This window comes from Grammomys surdaster, unplaced genomic scaffold, assembly GCF_004785775.1.
Source record: "Grammomys surdaster isolate TR1022 unplaced genomic scaffold, NIH_TR_1.0 220, whole genome shotgun sequence".
NCBI lineage: Eukaryota > Metazoa > Chordata > Mammalia > Rodentia > Muridae > Grammomys > Grammomys surdaster.
Window position 1 is genome coordinate 11,902,906 of NW_021604665.1, and position 13,212 is coordinate 11,916,117.

General features: G+C 36.8%; 1 protein-coding gene, 1 non-coding gene and 1 pseudogene across 2 annotated transcripts in view; 2 read left to right on the plus strand and 1 right to left on the minus strand.

Moving 5' to 3' along the window:
• The window catches only part of LOC114625660, a 32,434-nt pseudogene extending 22,327 nt beyond the window's left edge, over window positions 1–10,107 (minus strand).
• The window catches only part of Chl1 (cell adhesion molecule L1 like), a 148,085-nt gene that overhangs the window by 13,762 nt on the left and 121,111 nt on the right, over window positions 1–13,212 (plus strand). The gene's annotated exons all lie outside the window — the stretch shown is intronic.
• On the plus strand, window positions 10,678–10,739 carry LOC114625746. Its single transcript, XR_003712121.1, has one exon. It is a non-coding gene; the product is annotated as a U7 small nuclear RNA (small nuclear RNA).

Consider the following 13,212-nt stretch of genomic DNA (forward strand, 5'->3'; position numbering starts at 1 on the left):
CAAGCCCTCAGGACCCACTGTAAAAACAAAACAAAACCAGAAACAAAGCAAGAATAACTGGATATGGAGTCATATGAGTCATTGTGGCTCTGGGAAGTCTGAGATGGAAGGATTTCAGTGGCCTACTGGCCAGCACTTGTAGCTGAATTAGAGAGCTTCAGGTTCAGTGAGAAACTCTGACCCCCAAATAAGGTGGTGACTGACATAGTTGTGCAAACCTTTAATCTTAGCACTTTGGAAACAGAGGGTGGCCAATCCCTGTGAGTCGGAGGCCACCCTGATCTTCATAGAGATTTCAGGCTACATAGTTCGATTCTGTTTCAAAACAAGGAAAACAATGAGGCAGAAAGCAAAGAAAGACACTGTGGTCAACAATGGGCCTGCACACACATAAGAATATATGTGAGTATGTACTCCCCCCCCACACACACATACACATAAGCATATGCACATGAGCATACACACATACATTAATAGAATGGTAAACATAACCCGTAATGAAAATTATATCCATATCTTCTACTGAATATATTAGAAGACATAAATTGAATGTCTTTTGATTTCTTACATGAAGTCAATTAGGATATGTGAAATCATGCATACCTTTTAAGGTTAGAAATAATGCCATCACTATTATTTATTTATTTACTTACTTACTTGCTTACTTACTTACTTAGTTATTTTACTTTACTTACTTTTAAGAGTTTATCATTTTTTAATAGAATCAGAAGCAGCTATTCGTCTCATGGTAGAAGTTCAAGGGTAACCAACCCAGAGCCTACTTGAAGACTCTTGAATAGAGGCTCTTATCTCATTTCTAATGGAGGAGCCCGATTTAATTTCCTTTCCAAGCCCACAACATTCAACAATATCAGGCTACTCATTGTGTTTCGACACGTGGGTTTTGGAGAGAGTCCAAGTAAATGTTTGAAAGACATGAAGAAGCCAAAATTGATTTTTCCACTATTTGTTCCCTCGTTTGCATTCCTGTCTCTAGACATGTTTAATCTACCTTTAAGTATGACAGTTCTGCCTTATGGAATTGTTCTCTCTCTTTCTTTTAAATTGTTTATTTATTTATCTCTTTTTAAAATTGTTTTATGTATATAAGTACACTGTAGCTCTCTTCAGACACATCAGAAGAGGGTATCAGATCCCATTACAGATGGCTGTGAGCCACCATGTGGTTGCTGGGAATTGAACTCAGGACCTCTGTAAAAACTGTCAGTGCTTTTAATTGCTAAGCCATCTCTCTAGCCCAAGGAATCATTCTTGAATTAAGGCTGATGAAGTAGTAATTTTTCACAGAATACCATGCATAAATCTTTTTATTCTTAATATTTTCATTGGATTCCTACTAGAACTCCAAACCTGAAAAAGAAAAAGCCATTATTTTCTGGGCAAGGATTGTTTAGATCAGTGAGTCAACTGAATGTAGTTTAGTTAATAAATAAGTAAATAAGTAAATAAATAAATAAATCTCTTGACTTATGCAATGAAATGAGCAGAGCTCCAGCTTCTGGGATTAAAAGGAAATATAAACGTTTCATAGAATTTCATATGACTACAAACCCTTAGTATAAGCAACTATGATTTATAGCCCATACCCTCTTATTATTATCAGTCATTCAAATAACTCTTAACATTTGGTAACTTCATGTCACACCGAAGGACAGTGGGTCAATATCTTTTATTTCCTAACTGATAATACTTGTATGCATATACACTCAGAGACAGGCACTAACTCATACTGTTAATCACGAAGCAATGTCTAAATATTTGGGCCGGTGAGATGGTTCAGTATGTAGCCACATTTAGTGACATATGAAGAAGAAAGGAGAAAATAGATTTGAAGACCACTTCCTCTGACTTTGGGCTTTTCACCCTGGCATAAGCATCTTTGCATGCTTGTTACATGTATACACACATGTACTTGATAGTAATAGCATTTATAAAGGAGAAAAGTCTAAATACTGATAGTTTTAATTTCATTTTTGCCAATATCATTTTCATGTTCCTTCTTCTTAGTCGGGGTCTCATGTGGCCCAGATTAGCTTTGACCTTACTATGCAACCAAATAAGACCTTGGACTTCTGATTTTCTTGTCTCCTTCTTCATCATCCCAATGTTGATATTATGGCTGTGTACCTTCAGTACTAGTATTATGTATTGTTGGCAATTGAACCTGGGCCTCTGTTCTTGCTAAGCAAGCACACTACCAACTGAGGTACATTCTTTGTCCTTCTAGAGGCATCCGAAATTCAGTTGGCTAAAGATTGCATTTAGAACATAGCTGTTTTGCATTTGATGCATTTTTACACAAGGCATGGCTGGTTTCTCATTTGTGATAGTTAGAGCACATGTGTTTATCTTGTGAAACACCACTTTAAATAGAAATATAACTCAATTACAAATAAATCCAAGTCACATAAAGACCGGGGAAAAATTCCTGACAGTGTCATTTAAGTAGTTGTGAAGAATTTTATTGCTTTGTTGTCTTACCTTGATGTATCTATAGAATGTGTATGGCACTTAGTTGAATGATTTCGAAAGAACCGATATGTGGATGCATTTCTGGAGTGTTCCATGGGGCCCTAGAGAACACAAGCCCCAACGGGAGAAATTCAGAAAATATAGGATGGGATAGGCATTTGACAGGCCAGTGGCATCAACTTGAAACCTTCATTTTTTTTCTCATGTGGAGTTCTGTCTCAGCAGCCTCTGCCCCCCACCCCATATGATGTCTGGTATGAGGGCCTCAGATTGTAGGAGGAAGGATTGTTTTATTTGGACATTAGTCATACTATAATGAATCACAGAATTATGAGTCATAGTCATTGAGACCAGGGTGGATCAATACATGCACTCCTTTGGGTTTTAAAGGCCTTTTGGTTACCACCCACTTTGATGTGGTGGACTTTGTTATCCCACACAGATCTATGTGCAGATGCAGAGGCTTGTAGCCTACAGTGACAGTGTTGGTTAGGAGGCCTTTAGGTCATATGATAAATGTTTTTTGAAGGGCAGGCAGGATATCAGGAGTGGCTTTTCTCCCTTTACTTCTCTGCTATGAGTTTAGCAACTTATTCTAACATCTGCTTCCTTCCTGGTGTACTGCTTCGTCACAGGTGTGCAGCACAGATGCACAGCAATGTGATCAGTTTGTCGTGGACTAAAGCCTCAGTTATGGACCATAATATTTCTCTTTATAAGTGTCTTATCTCAGGGGCTTTATATGCTGAAGGGAGGCTGAGCCTGCCACTCTCTATTACACTATTACAAACATTCACAGGTTCTAATAGGGGATCTCCTTACCAAGGTTTCCAAGACTATTTGTATCACATCAAAACTAGAAATGTGTTTATAATAGTTCACAATCTTTCTTTCAGGATCTTTCTTTGATTCTATTTTTTTTTGGGGGGGGCACATTTTTACCATTTGAAACCATAGAAAGCTAAATCTGTTTTTTTTTCTTAATTTTTTATTTTTCTGTGAGTTTCAGATATTTTAAGATAGGCTTAATGGCTTACTTGACTCCTGTCTTCTACAAGAAAATTTCTCCAGCTACTTGAATCTTTCCTTCCATAAGACTTTTTAGCAAGTTTTTATCACCAGTGTTTTTCTGTGACACACCTTTATGTTAAGCCTATCACATCATGTTTTCACTGAACAAATGCACAATGGTGTGTGTGTGTGTGTGTGTGTGTGTGTAGAATTCAACTAGATGCAACAATTTGAATGTTTTTAATGCTATTAAACAATAAAGTATGGAAAGAAACATGAAATTAGAAGCTATCAGAATATGTTTGACCTTAGTTCAAGTGGACAAACTAGGCAACCTTTTCATTTTTACTTTGTCTATTTCCTGCTAAGGAGTACTTCTCACAGTCTGGTTCATGAGTCACTTATGACTTCGTTGTTCTATCATACAGATCTTGCCTGCATATAACATGGCTTCCTATCTTTGTCTGCCATTTTCTGTATTGGCTTTTTCCTGATTTATTTTTTATTTGTTGCTTTTAATCACTAGCATGGATATTGCCTTTTAATTTATGCATGGAATGGTCACAAAATTATCATGAAAAGGTTACTTTGTTTTTTTTTCATTACTGTGTGAACCTTCATGTTATTCAATATATATTGGCCCTAATAAAATTCTTAAGTGAATAAGTGAAGAAGGATTTAGTTTCTCAATATAACACACATTGTGGAGCACATTTCTTGCGATAAAGAATTAGAATTTTTCACAGGCACCTGTCTGGTATCCAAGCAATGTGAAGCTATAGCAGAAGTGTCAAGTTCAAGAACAGCCTAGCTACACAATGAAAAATATGGCAGTAGAGCTCAAGGCAGTGTTTTACCTACAGACTAAAATGTTAATGTGACCAGTTTTATATAAGTGACTACAATGGTCAGTTCAAGAACCACATAGAATTAAAATAAACATCACTGACTTCTTACATGTTCTTAAAGTATCATTATGTTCTTATGAATCAAGGCATTGACTAACCATATTTATCTCAAATTTTAACTGACTTGCATATTAGTGGACAACTAACGTACAGATCACTATCCCCTGTTGCACAGAATTTGCCGTAGTATAGGTTTATTATTCTAAATGATTCTTTTAGATCCTGTTTGGACAATGGTGCTAAGCTTGAAAATTTACTTCCATGTCTTAGAACACTCTCAAACCAGTATGAGAGTAGGAACAGATACATTGTAGGTCCATGTAGAATACTATAGCTTACCAGACCAGACCCAGATAAATCTTTAAACAAGGTTATATAATTGACATAGCTGGGAGTAACTGTATAAATGTTTCAAAAGGCAGATATTAGTGATAACAATAGAAGGAAAAGGTCTATACAAAGGCTTTTGATGAAGTGAAAACATCTTATTTTTTTTATAAACTTCATTGTTAATAAAATAACTGGGAAGAGCAATAAGAAATAAATAAAATTAGGGAATCTAAAATCACTTTTAAATGAAAAAATTTCCCCAGACCTTTACAGTAGGCATCCACAGTTCTATAGCCATCAGAATTTTGTCAATTATAATGTATTGATTTTAATAGTTTTTGAAACCCACTGTCTGTCCTATTTATTTATTAAAGTCACTGTACTTTTCCCTTCAAATAAAATGTGAATAATTAGACTTAGCAGGTAGAATATTCTGCATATTACTGATGTAGCCACTCACTCTGCTTCTAGCTATTCAGAGGGGATACGTCCCATGCTTTATGTTGATCATTGCACAGAAAGAAGCTTCAGTATTTCATAGCCTGTATCATCAAGTCACAAATAAATATACTCACAGCATCTATCTCCCAATCTGCTTTACTCGGTGTATCTCTGTATTTATTCATATGACTACTGCCATGTAAGCTATGAGATCAAGCTATTAAAAGTAGGAAAGAAATGGGAGAAAGACCAAAAACAGGAAAGGTAAAAGGAAGAAAAGATGAAAAGAGAGAAAGGGGAAATAAATGAATGGTGAGAGATTACACAGGAAAAGGAAGAGTGTTTGAGAATGAGACATAAGAGAGAAGAGGAAACAAATTCAGAAAGCATTGTCATTTCCCCACAAAGCATTACACAACTCACCGGGTCAGCTGCGAACACAATGAAGGCCCAAATTAAAATTCTATTTCAAAATGTCTATTTATCACCTGTGTGATCTCTAAAGGGACAAATTTGTGCTGTTCAAATGTAAACATGTATCAACCATGAAAGAATGACATTGAAAAAAGAAACAGCGGTTTAATCGGAAAACCAATGGGACTTGGTTATTTATAATGTGTCTATCAGATTTGAGGCACAAACTACTGCACGTGAATTAAAAAAATATCAGCTATAATGTTTAAGGGCAGTTGGAGAAAAGCTACATCAGAAAGTATCTGAATAAATGAATTGTGAATAAAGGGTAGTGTTATAGAGTCCCTCTATGGACTGTCTTTAACAGTTTAATGAAAATTGAATAATACATATCAATACCTTCTCAAAGTGGATAATTTAGTATGGAGGTTTTGGAAGCATGAGTTTGCTCATACTGTAGATCTATACAGACTGCACTAGGGACCAGACAGTTCAAGGTTAATGACCAGGCCTCTAGATTATTAAGAGCACTGGGGATTGGAGTGCTCTGAAAAAAAAATAGTTGTTCTCATACAGAAATCTCTGCTCAGCTTTGAAAGATCAATGCTCTGCCCCATAGGAAGACCACTCTCACGACACTTGCTTCATTCTTAAAGAATTAAGGACTCTAATGCTGGAACACCTAATGTTTGAAAAATGGAAGCCAACTAAAGCCTTAAAGATGTCATTATGTAAACTGAACAAAACATATCTCTATGAACATCCCCATTACGGTTTCTAGAGGTGTCTTTCTCTTTTTCATTTAACAAGTTGGTCTACTATCCATTGTCCATCCTTGATGGCAGCTTCCTAATGACCTTGTTTAAGATAAAGATCCTTTACCTACAGAATTCCCAATGACTTTGAAATTTGAGCACCAGTCTAAATGCTGTGTCATATGAGCATAATTTGAAGAATATATTATTTTAAAGATCTCCCTGCTAAATATATTAGACATAGCTAGAATTCAGTTGTCCTAGCATGAAGCTTCAGAGCTAATAAAACCTCCCAATTGACCTATTTCTGTTCTCCCCCATGCCCTGAGTCTGCTGGAGATTGGGATGTGAACTCTTGGCTGTCTGACAGACCTAATTTTCAATCTCAACCCTAGGGTGTCATTGGTGCCTTAAACCAGTTACAGCTCTTGGAATATTTGAGGGAAACAAACAAACCAAAGCAGATGGCTGGTCTAATACCTCACTGAAAAAGTTTCATTTACAATGCAATGGCTCTGAATTTTCTACGTCTTTGTATTCCATGCTTCTTGTTTGTCTTTTTTGTTGTTGTTGTTGTTTCATAAAATTAGGGACTGAAAAGATGTATCTGTCACTGGAAACTTAAAAATGAAGGTGTGCTCTGCATAGCACTCCATTTCCTCTACTTCCACTTCTCACTGAACCAACTCATTCAAGCATCTAGACATCTACTTCCTGGTCCATGGCCCATATATTGTTCACATGACTGATTTATCAAATCCCTTTTGTAAGTGTCACAATCCTATTATATCTTTACTGTATACATGTATGTTCTTCTGTCTTTCTTAGTGGCAGTTTTTTGCAACTCCCATAACCCAATAAATAATTACTACATCTGAGTTTGGCCTGCTGCACATTGAAATTATTTGAGTGAGACTACATGCTTTTGTACTATTCGCAGCTACAAGCACTTGTTTGATCTGTATGTTTTGATTATATCCACCTTCTGTGCTCAGAAGTACTAAAGTACCAGCATCAATTTAAAGAAACACCCCTTGCTTGTGTAGTTTTGCTAATATGAGTAGTCCTGACAAAATGCAGTGCCCCTATATGTGCAGAAATGCCTTAAAGTCCTGAATTTTGTTTTCCATGGAATGCTGCATTCTGTGGGAGTCATTCAAACTTTATTGTAGGCATAACCACTTTGTAGTTAAATGACCTGAGTGAATCTTTTATGTGCATTTATGTACACTGTTCAAATGGCACTAAATCCATTGCCACGTGAAGGGAACAAATAAATTATTTATTTATGCACCAATTTTAAAGCAAACCCACACAATAAAGGATACCCCTTCATAGCTATGACTTTTATTGGTCTTTTTACTAGGCCAGAGTCTAATTTTAAAGAGGAGCTTGTAAATCTCTTAGTTTGCATTGCAGTAGGATAATTCAGCAATAAGAAGGTCATACATTTTTCAAAGCAGTTCTGAAAGCCACACTTTAAAGTAAAAACCATGAGAATACTTTTGTTAACAACTGTTTTCTTTAAGAAATAATAGGACTGCCAAACAAAATGCCCCTGTTCTAAATCTTTTATGCTTGGCATACATATATAATTAGGCCTACTGTGTTTCAAACACAGACTGTAAAACCCAAGGAAATCTGTCCCCCACCCTCTTCTATTTTGGCCATCCTCAGAGTCTGAGTATTGTTGGGAAGTTTGAGGACCATCATTATAATCTAAATCAGAATGGAAGATCCTTGGCCTTTTAACAAAGAACATTCTGATTAAGAAGTAGTCTTTGGGTAGTTGGAGAAATGTGTCATTTTTGAAAACAAAGGCCTTCTGTCTCTTTTCACAATAGATATTTTGCATAAAAGACCAGCGTGCTTAGTGAATGAGACATCTTTCCACACTGTGTAAACATTCCTTTCTAGTCAGTGCTTTCTGGTCAGCGGTCATGACAGTATTGAAATCCTTTAGTTTTAAACATTAAGAAGGAGCCACAGATAGCTAGCTACACACTCCAAATAAGAAAGGCTAATGACCAGATCCATTAAGAAACTGGGGCATTTGAATTTTCTAATCTTTATGCCTCCAGCATTACTAGTGTTACTAACGTGACCACAGTTTATAATTGAAATCTTCTGTGTTCTGAGTGTTGTGTCTATCTGTTATATGAATGCTGTAATTTGTGTAATTAAGAGCTAGTATTGCACAGGAGTAAGAGAGTAGGCATGAAAATAAATAGATGAAGTTTATATTGTATCTCCCATTACTTGCCAACTGTGTTAACTCAGGCAAAGTACCTAACATCTCTGTGTCTCAGTTAGCTTTCTTATAAAACAAAGACGACTTTCCTGATAGACTGATATGTGCTTAAATCACTGGGTTATGACATTTGGGTCCTTAGAAAACATAGCAAGTGTTCAGTGAAAGTTTCCTTTGAAATTTCTAAGATGTCACCCAAATACCATACAGTATGAAGTGTCATGTGACTTACTCATCATTACTAATTAAAGAAACTTTCCCAATTAATGAACACACCATGTTCTTCACTAGAATATGACTGAAGATTATGGGGAAAATGCAAGTTCTGCTTTCTGTTACTTTAAAGCCCCAGTGAGGGAAGATATGAAGTTTTCACCTGTTATGCTTGTAGAATTCTATACGTTCATGCAAAGACTGTGTTATGAGGTATGATGATACGATGTTAGGGCCAATAGTTTTCATATTGAAATAGGAACATCAAAGAGTTGCTATTTTAAGGATTTTAGACTTAATGGATTCTGAGGAAGGTAATCATTTTGGGTAAGAGATAATGAATTGGAATAAACTGCCTAATAATCTTCAAAGATAGCACAGATTTTCAGTGTTCAAAACACTTTAAGCTACATCAAGATTGGGGACAGCAACATGCCTTCTAACAAACCAATAACAAACCAATCATTCCGTGAGGAGACAAAGAGGATACTTGGTTTTTTAAAATGGTGCTGTTTGACTATGCCACTTGCTCTCATAATTGGTATTCTTGTGGTCCTCTCTCAGAGATTATTATAGAGGTCATATTTGTTTACATTGTCCTCAATGAAGCATAAACTTGTACTGAGTATCATGTGACTTAGTGTAGATTTGCTTCCATAGTTACAGCAGTCTTAGCTCAAATCTTCTTTTCTTTGCTTAGCAGTGATTAGAGCTTACAGGAGTAATTCTGGTATGTTGCAAATGAAGGCACATTTTTGTAACAATTCCCATGGAGTAAGCGGTATTCAATTGTAACAGCTAACTAAGAACTTGGAGCTCTATCTATCTACATAGTAGGTCTTCTATTATTACATCGAATATAAATTTATATGAAGTTGGTAGAAACCATAAAGGAACTCATGTCCCTTTACAGTTTTCTCCATGAGTTAAATTGATGCCACAAATGTTCTTAAAATCCTACAGAAGTTTAAAGATCTGGCCTTGGTGCCAGGAACATAATCATAGACCTTACAAGGGACAGCATGACAAGATTCCCACATCTGGAGCAAAACCAGCATGTCATGGACCTCCACAAGTGTTCACAATTCCTAGGTGTAGGCTTATTTATATGATGCTGTACATATTTTCCTTTATGTTCCTCCTACAGGGGACTGTCTGTCCTTTCTGTGCATACCTTAATGACTCCATGGTAATCAGAGACAGTATTATTCTGAGAAACACGAATGTGTCTCTGTAACACTGTGACCCTCAGGGTAGTCCTTATGGCTATGAGAAAAAACTCAGAAAACATGCGTTCAAACATATATAAATTAGTGTAAGGGCTGTCCTTTATGGGATTTCTCAACTATGAAAATATAAGGATGCAATGTCCATTTTATGAGTGGATTCACAGACTTATATAACAGGGGCAGCTACTCTATAAGGCCAGCTTGGCAGAAAGATATTAAGGAAGGAGATAATGAGATGTAGAGAGTGGTGATGCCAGGGCAAGATGCCCACCAGATAAACTTAGTATCTGTGCTTACTATGGCAGGCAGATTTGTGAGTTCTAGGTCAGCCTGGAACAGAACAAGTTTCAGGATAGGTGTGGTGGGAGTGGTGATCTCAGAGTAGGATTCCACCCAGCTAGGTTTGTGCTTCCAAAGGCAAGCAGATCTCTGAATTCATTTACTATGTAAAAAACTATGCTTGCTCTCCTTTTCTAAGAATCAGGAACCTAAGGTCATAAAATGCTGATTCATGGGTTAATCAAAAGGGAACCTAGGGTAACTGACAGAATTGATATGTAAATAAAAGGCTGGGCTTTAGTTGGCAAGAGCTGAGTAACCTAGGAGAGCTAACTAGAGAGAGCTAACTAGAGAGGTAACATAGCTTTTTTGGAAATTTTCTGGCAGGTTTTCTGACTTTGGTCAAAAAACTCAAGAGCCATCTAGTGAGCTACCTAGGGATGTTGGACTCTAAGATCTAAATATCTGGGGACACGCTCCCCCAGAAACACTCATGGATGGAATTCGCTGCAATAACATGAGGCTTATTGAAGAATTGATAAAAACCAGTGCACTGGGGTTCCCTTGCAGGCAAGCAAGAAGAGAACCCGAGTTGGAGCTAAGAACAGTTTCTATACAGTTTAAGGGGTGGACTAGAGAAACAGTGACTAGGCACAATATGATTGGCGGAACAGTGTGACTTTTAAACTGATTGGTCTTTGGGGAATGTGGTGGCAAGGACCTCCCTTGTCTGTAAATGGCAAGGATTGGTCCATCCTACGAGATGTATCTAAGTGCTCTGGGCCTTTCTCACCCACAGGTGGGTTCCCTTCCCTGTGGTCTGAGGAATGTTCAAGCAGAGAGCTGTCTCAAGCAGAAAACTATCTCAAGCAAATACCTATCTAGAGGAACTTCTCTACAGACTACAGAGCTATTAGCTTCAACCCCGTCATTGACTTAGAGTTGTTTCCTCTGCTGCTCCCAAATACCCCTTTCTCAGGACCACCTCTCCAAGCCAAGGCTCGTGCTTGGCAGAACTTTGGTATATAGAAACCTGAGTATGACACTGTTGTGTTGATTCAAAAGGGTCAGGATGAGATGAGAACTGAGCTTCTAACAGTTAAAGCAATAGCAGTATAGTAAAGCTTTTAAACAATGATGGCATACTGTGGATGGACAAAGCTCTCAGGAAGTGAGGATGGATGTTTTCTAAGTCAGCTAGGAAGAACTTTCAACTGTATCAGGACACCCCATGACATATTTATACGTCATATCATTATACCATGTCCAGATCATCTGAGGACCCAGTAGACATCTTTAATAACTACACCTCAAGTGTTAGGAATCAAGTCTTCTGCCACGCAGATGTCAGCGACTATGCATCATCCACCTGTGTGGTTTGTTCTCATTGCTGTTTGGACTGCTATAGCTGGTTCCTTGCATCCATTTGTTACTTCCAGAACACATTTTATATTTCACAGAGGGAAAGAAAGATTCTCTGCTATAATTATTGTGTATGTTTTTACTGCTATATTTATTGTATATGCTTTTATGCGACATAGAAGGATCTTAATAAATGTCTACTGAATAATTAAACAAACATGTGATACCTTTTAGGTTAAGGCAGTGTTAAGTGGCAAGAGCTCTGTTCAGAATTATAATAAAATGTGCTTCAGCATCTTCCCCTGGTGACTGCCAGGCACAGAATTTAATGAGAATTTCTTTCTTGCTCTAGTAGTAACTTATTTTGCATAAAATACTAATTAGCAAATATGAGGTGGTTTAGACCTTGGGGGGGCACTGAGATTATTAATTTTTCTCTATTTTATGTTCATATTTTACTTCATTATATTCTCTTTTTCAGAAATTTTAACACTGTGAAGTTTCTAGTCACAATTATCTTAAAACTAAGTGTTTGTTTTGTTCTAATAGAGGCTCAAAATTAAAATTAAAATATAATTTGTGAAATTTTCTTTTTGTAATATATAAAATCATTGTATATATCATGTCTTGATCTTCACTGATTTTAGCATTAATATATAATTATACTTTGTGTGTATCTCGGTGACAAAGCTAATTTGCCATTAATTTCACAACTCCATTTTTGTAAAAAAAAAAAAAAAGAAAAGAAAAAGAAAGAAAATATTAATTATTTTACAACAAACTTTCTCCTTGAGGTATTTTTTTTTGAAGAAAATAGGTTCATGATATGAACCATTCTCCAAGATAAGACGAAAAGCTCATGCAGAATCCTGACTACTGCCACTCACCTCTCCCGTGTGTGTGTGTGTGTGTGTGTGTGTAGTGGGCATATATGTGTGTACGTATATGTGCAGAAGTCGAATAACTATCACTTTCTGTCTTATTTCTTTTATACTTGGTCTCTTATTTTACCTGTATCTAGGTTTTCAGCCAAAAAGCCCTGTTATCCTCCTGTCTCTGAATCTCACGGCTCTGAGATAACATTCTCAGAAGACACACATGGCTGTTTATATGCGTGCTGTGGATTCTTTAGTCAGGCTGTCATGTTTGTGAAATAAGTGTTTGCCCTGGTTGCATCATTTCTTGGCCAATAACTACATTTTCTTTTCCATAAAATATGTATATGTAGTGTTTGTGTGTGTGTGTGTGCGTGTGTGTGTGTGTGTGTGTGTGTGTGTGAGAGAGAGAGAGAGAGAGAGAGAGAGGCAGGCGGGTGGAGGGAGTTGTGGACATGTTTAGAAACTCAAGTGTTGGATCCTTTTGAAATCAGTTATAAGAGTTTAAAAACCACCCAGCATAAGTTCTGGGAACTTGACTCAGGTCCTCTTGAAATAACAGAAAGTAATATTGACCACTAAGTCATATTTTCAGGCCCTGCATTTTACTAAAGATATCATGAAACTTCATATACATGAATCTTTTCACTT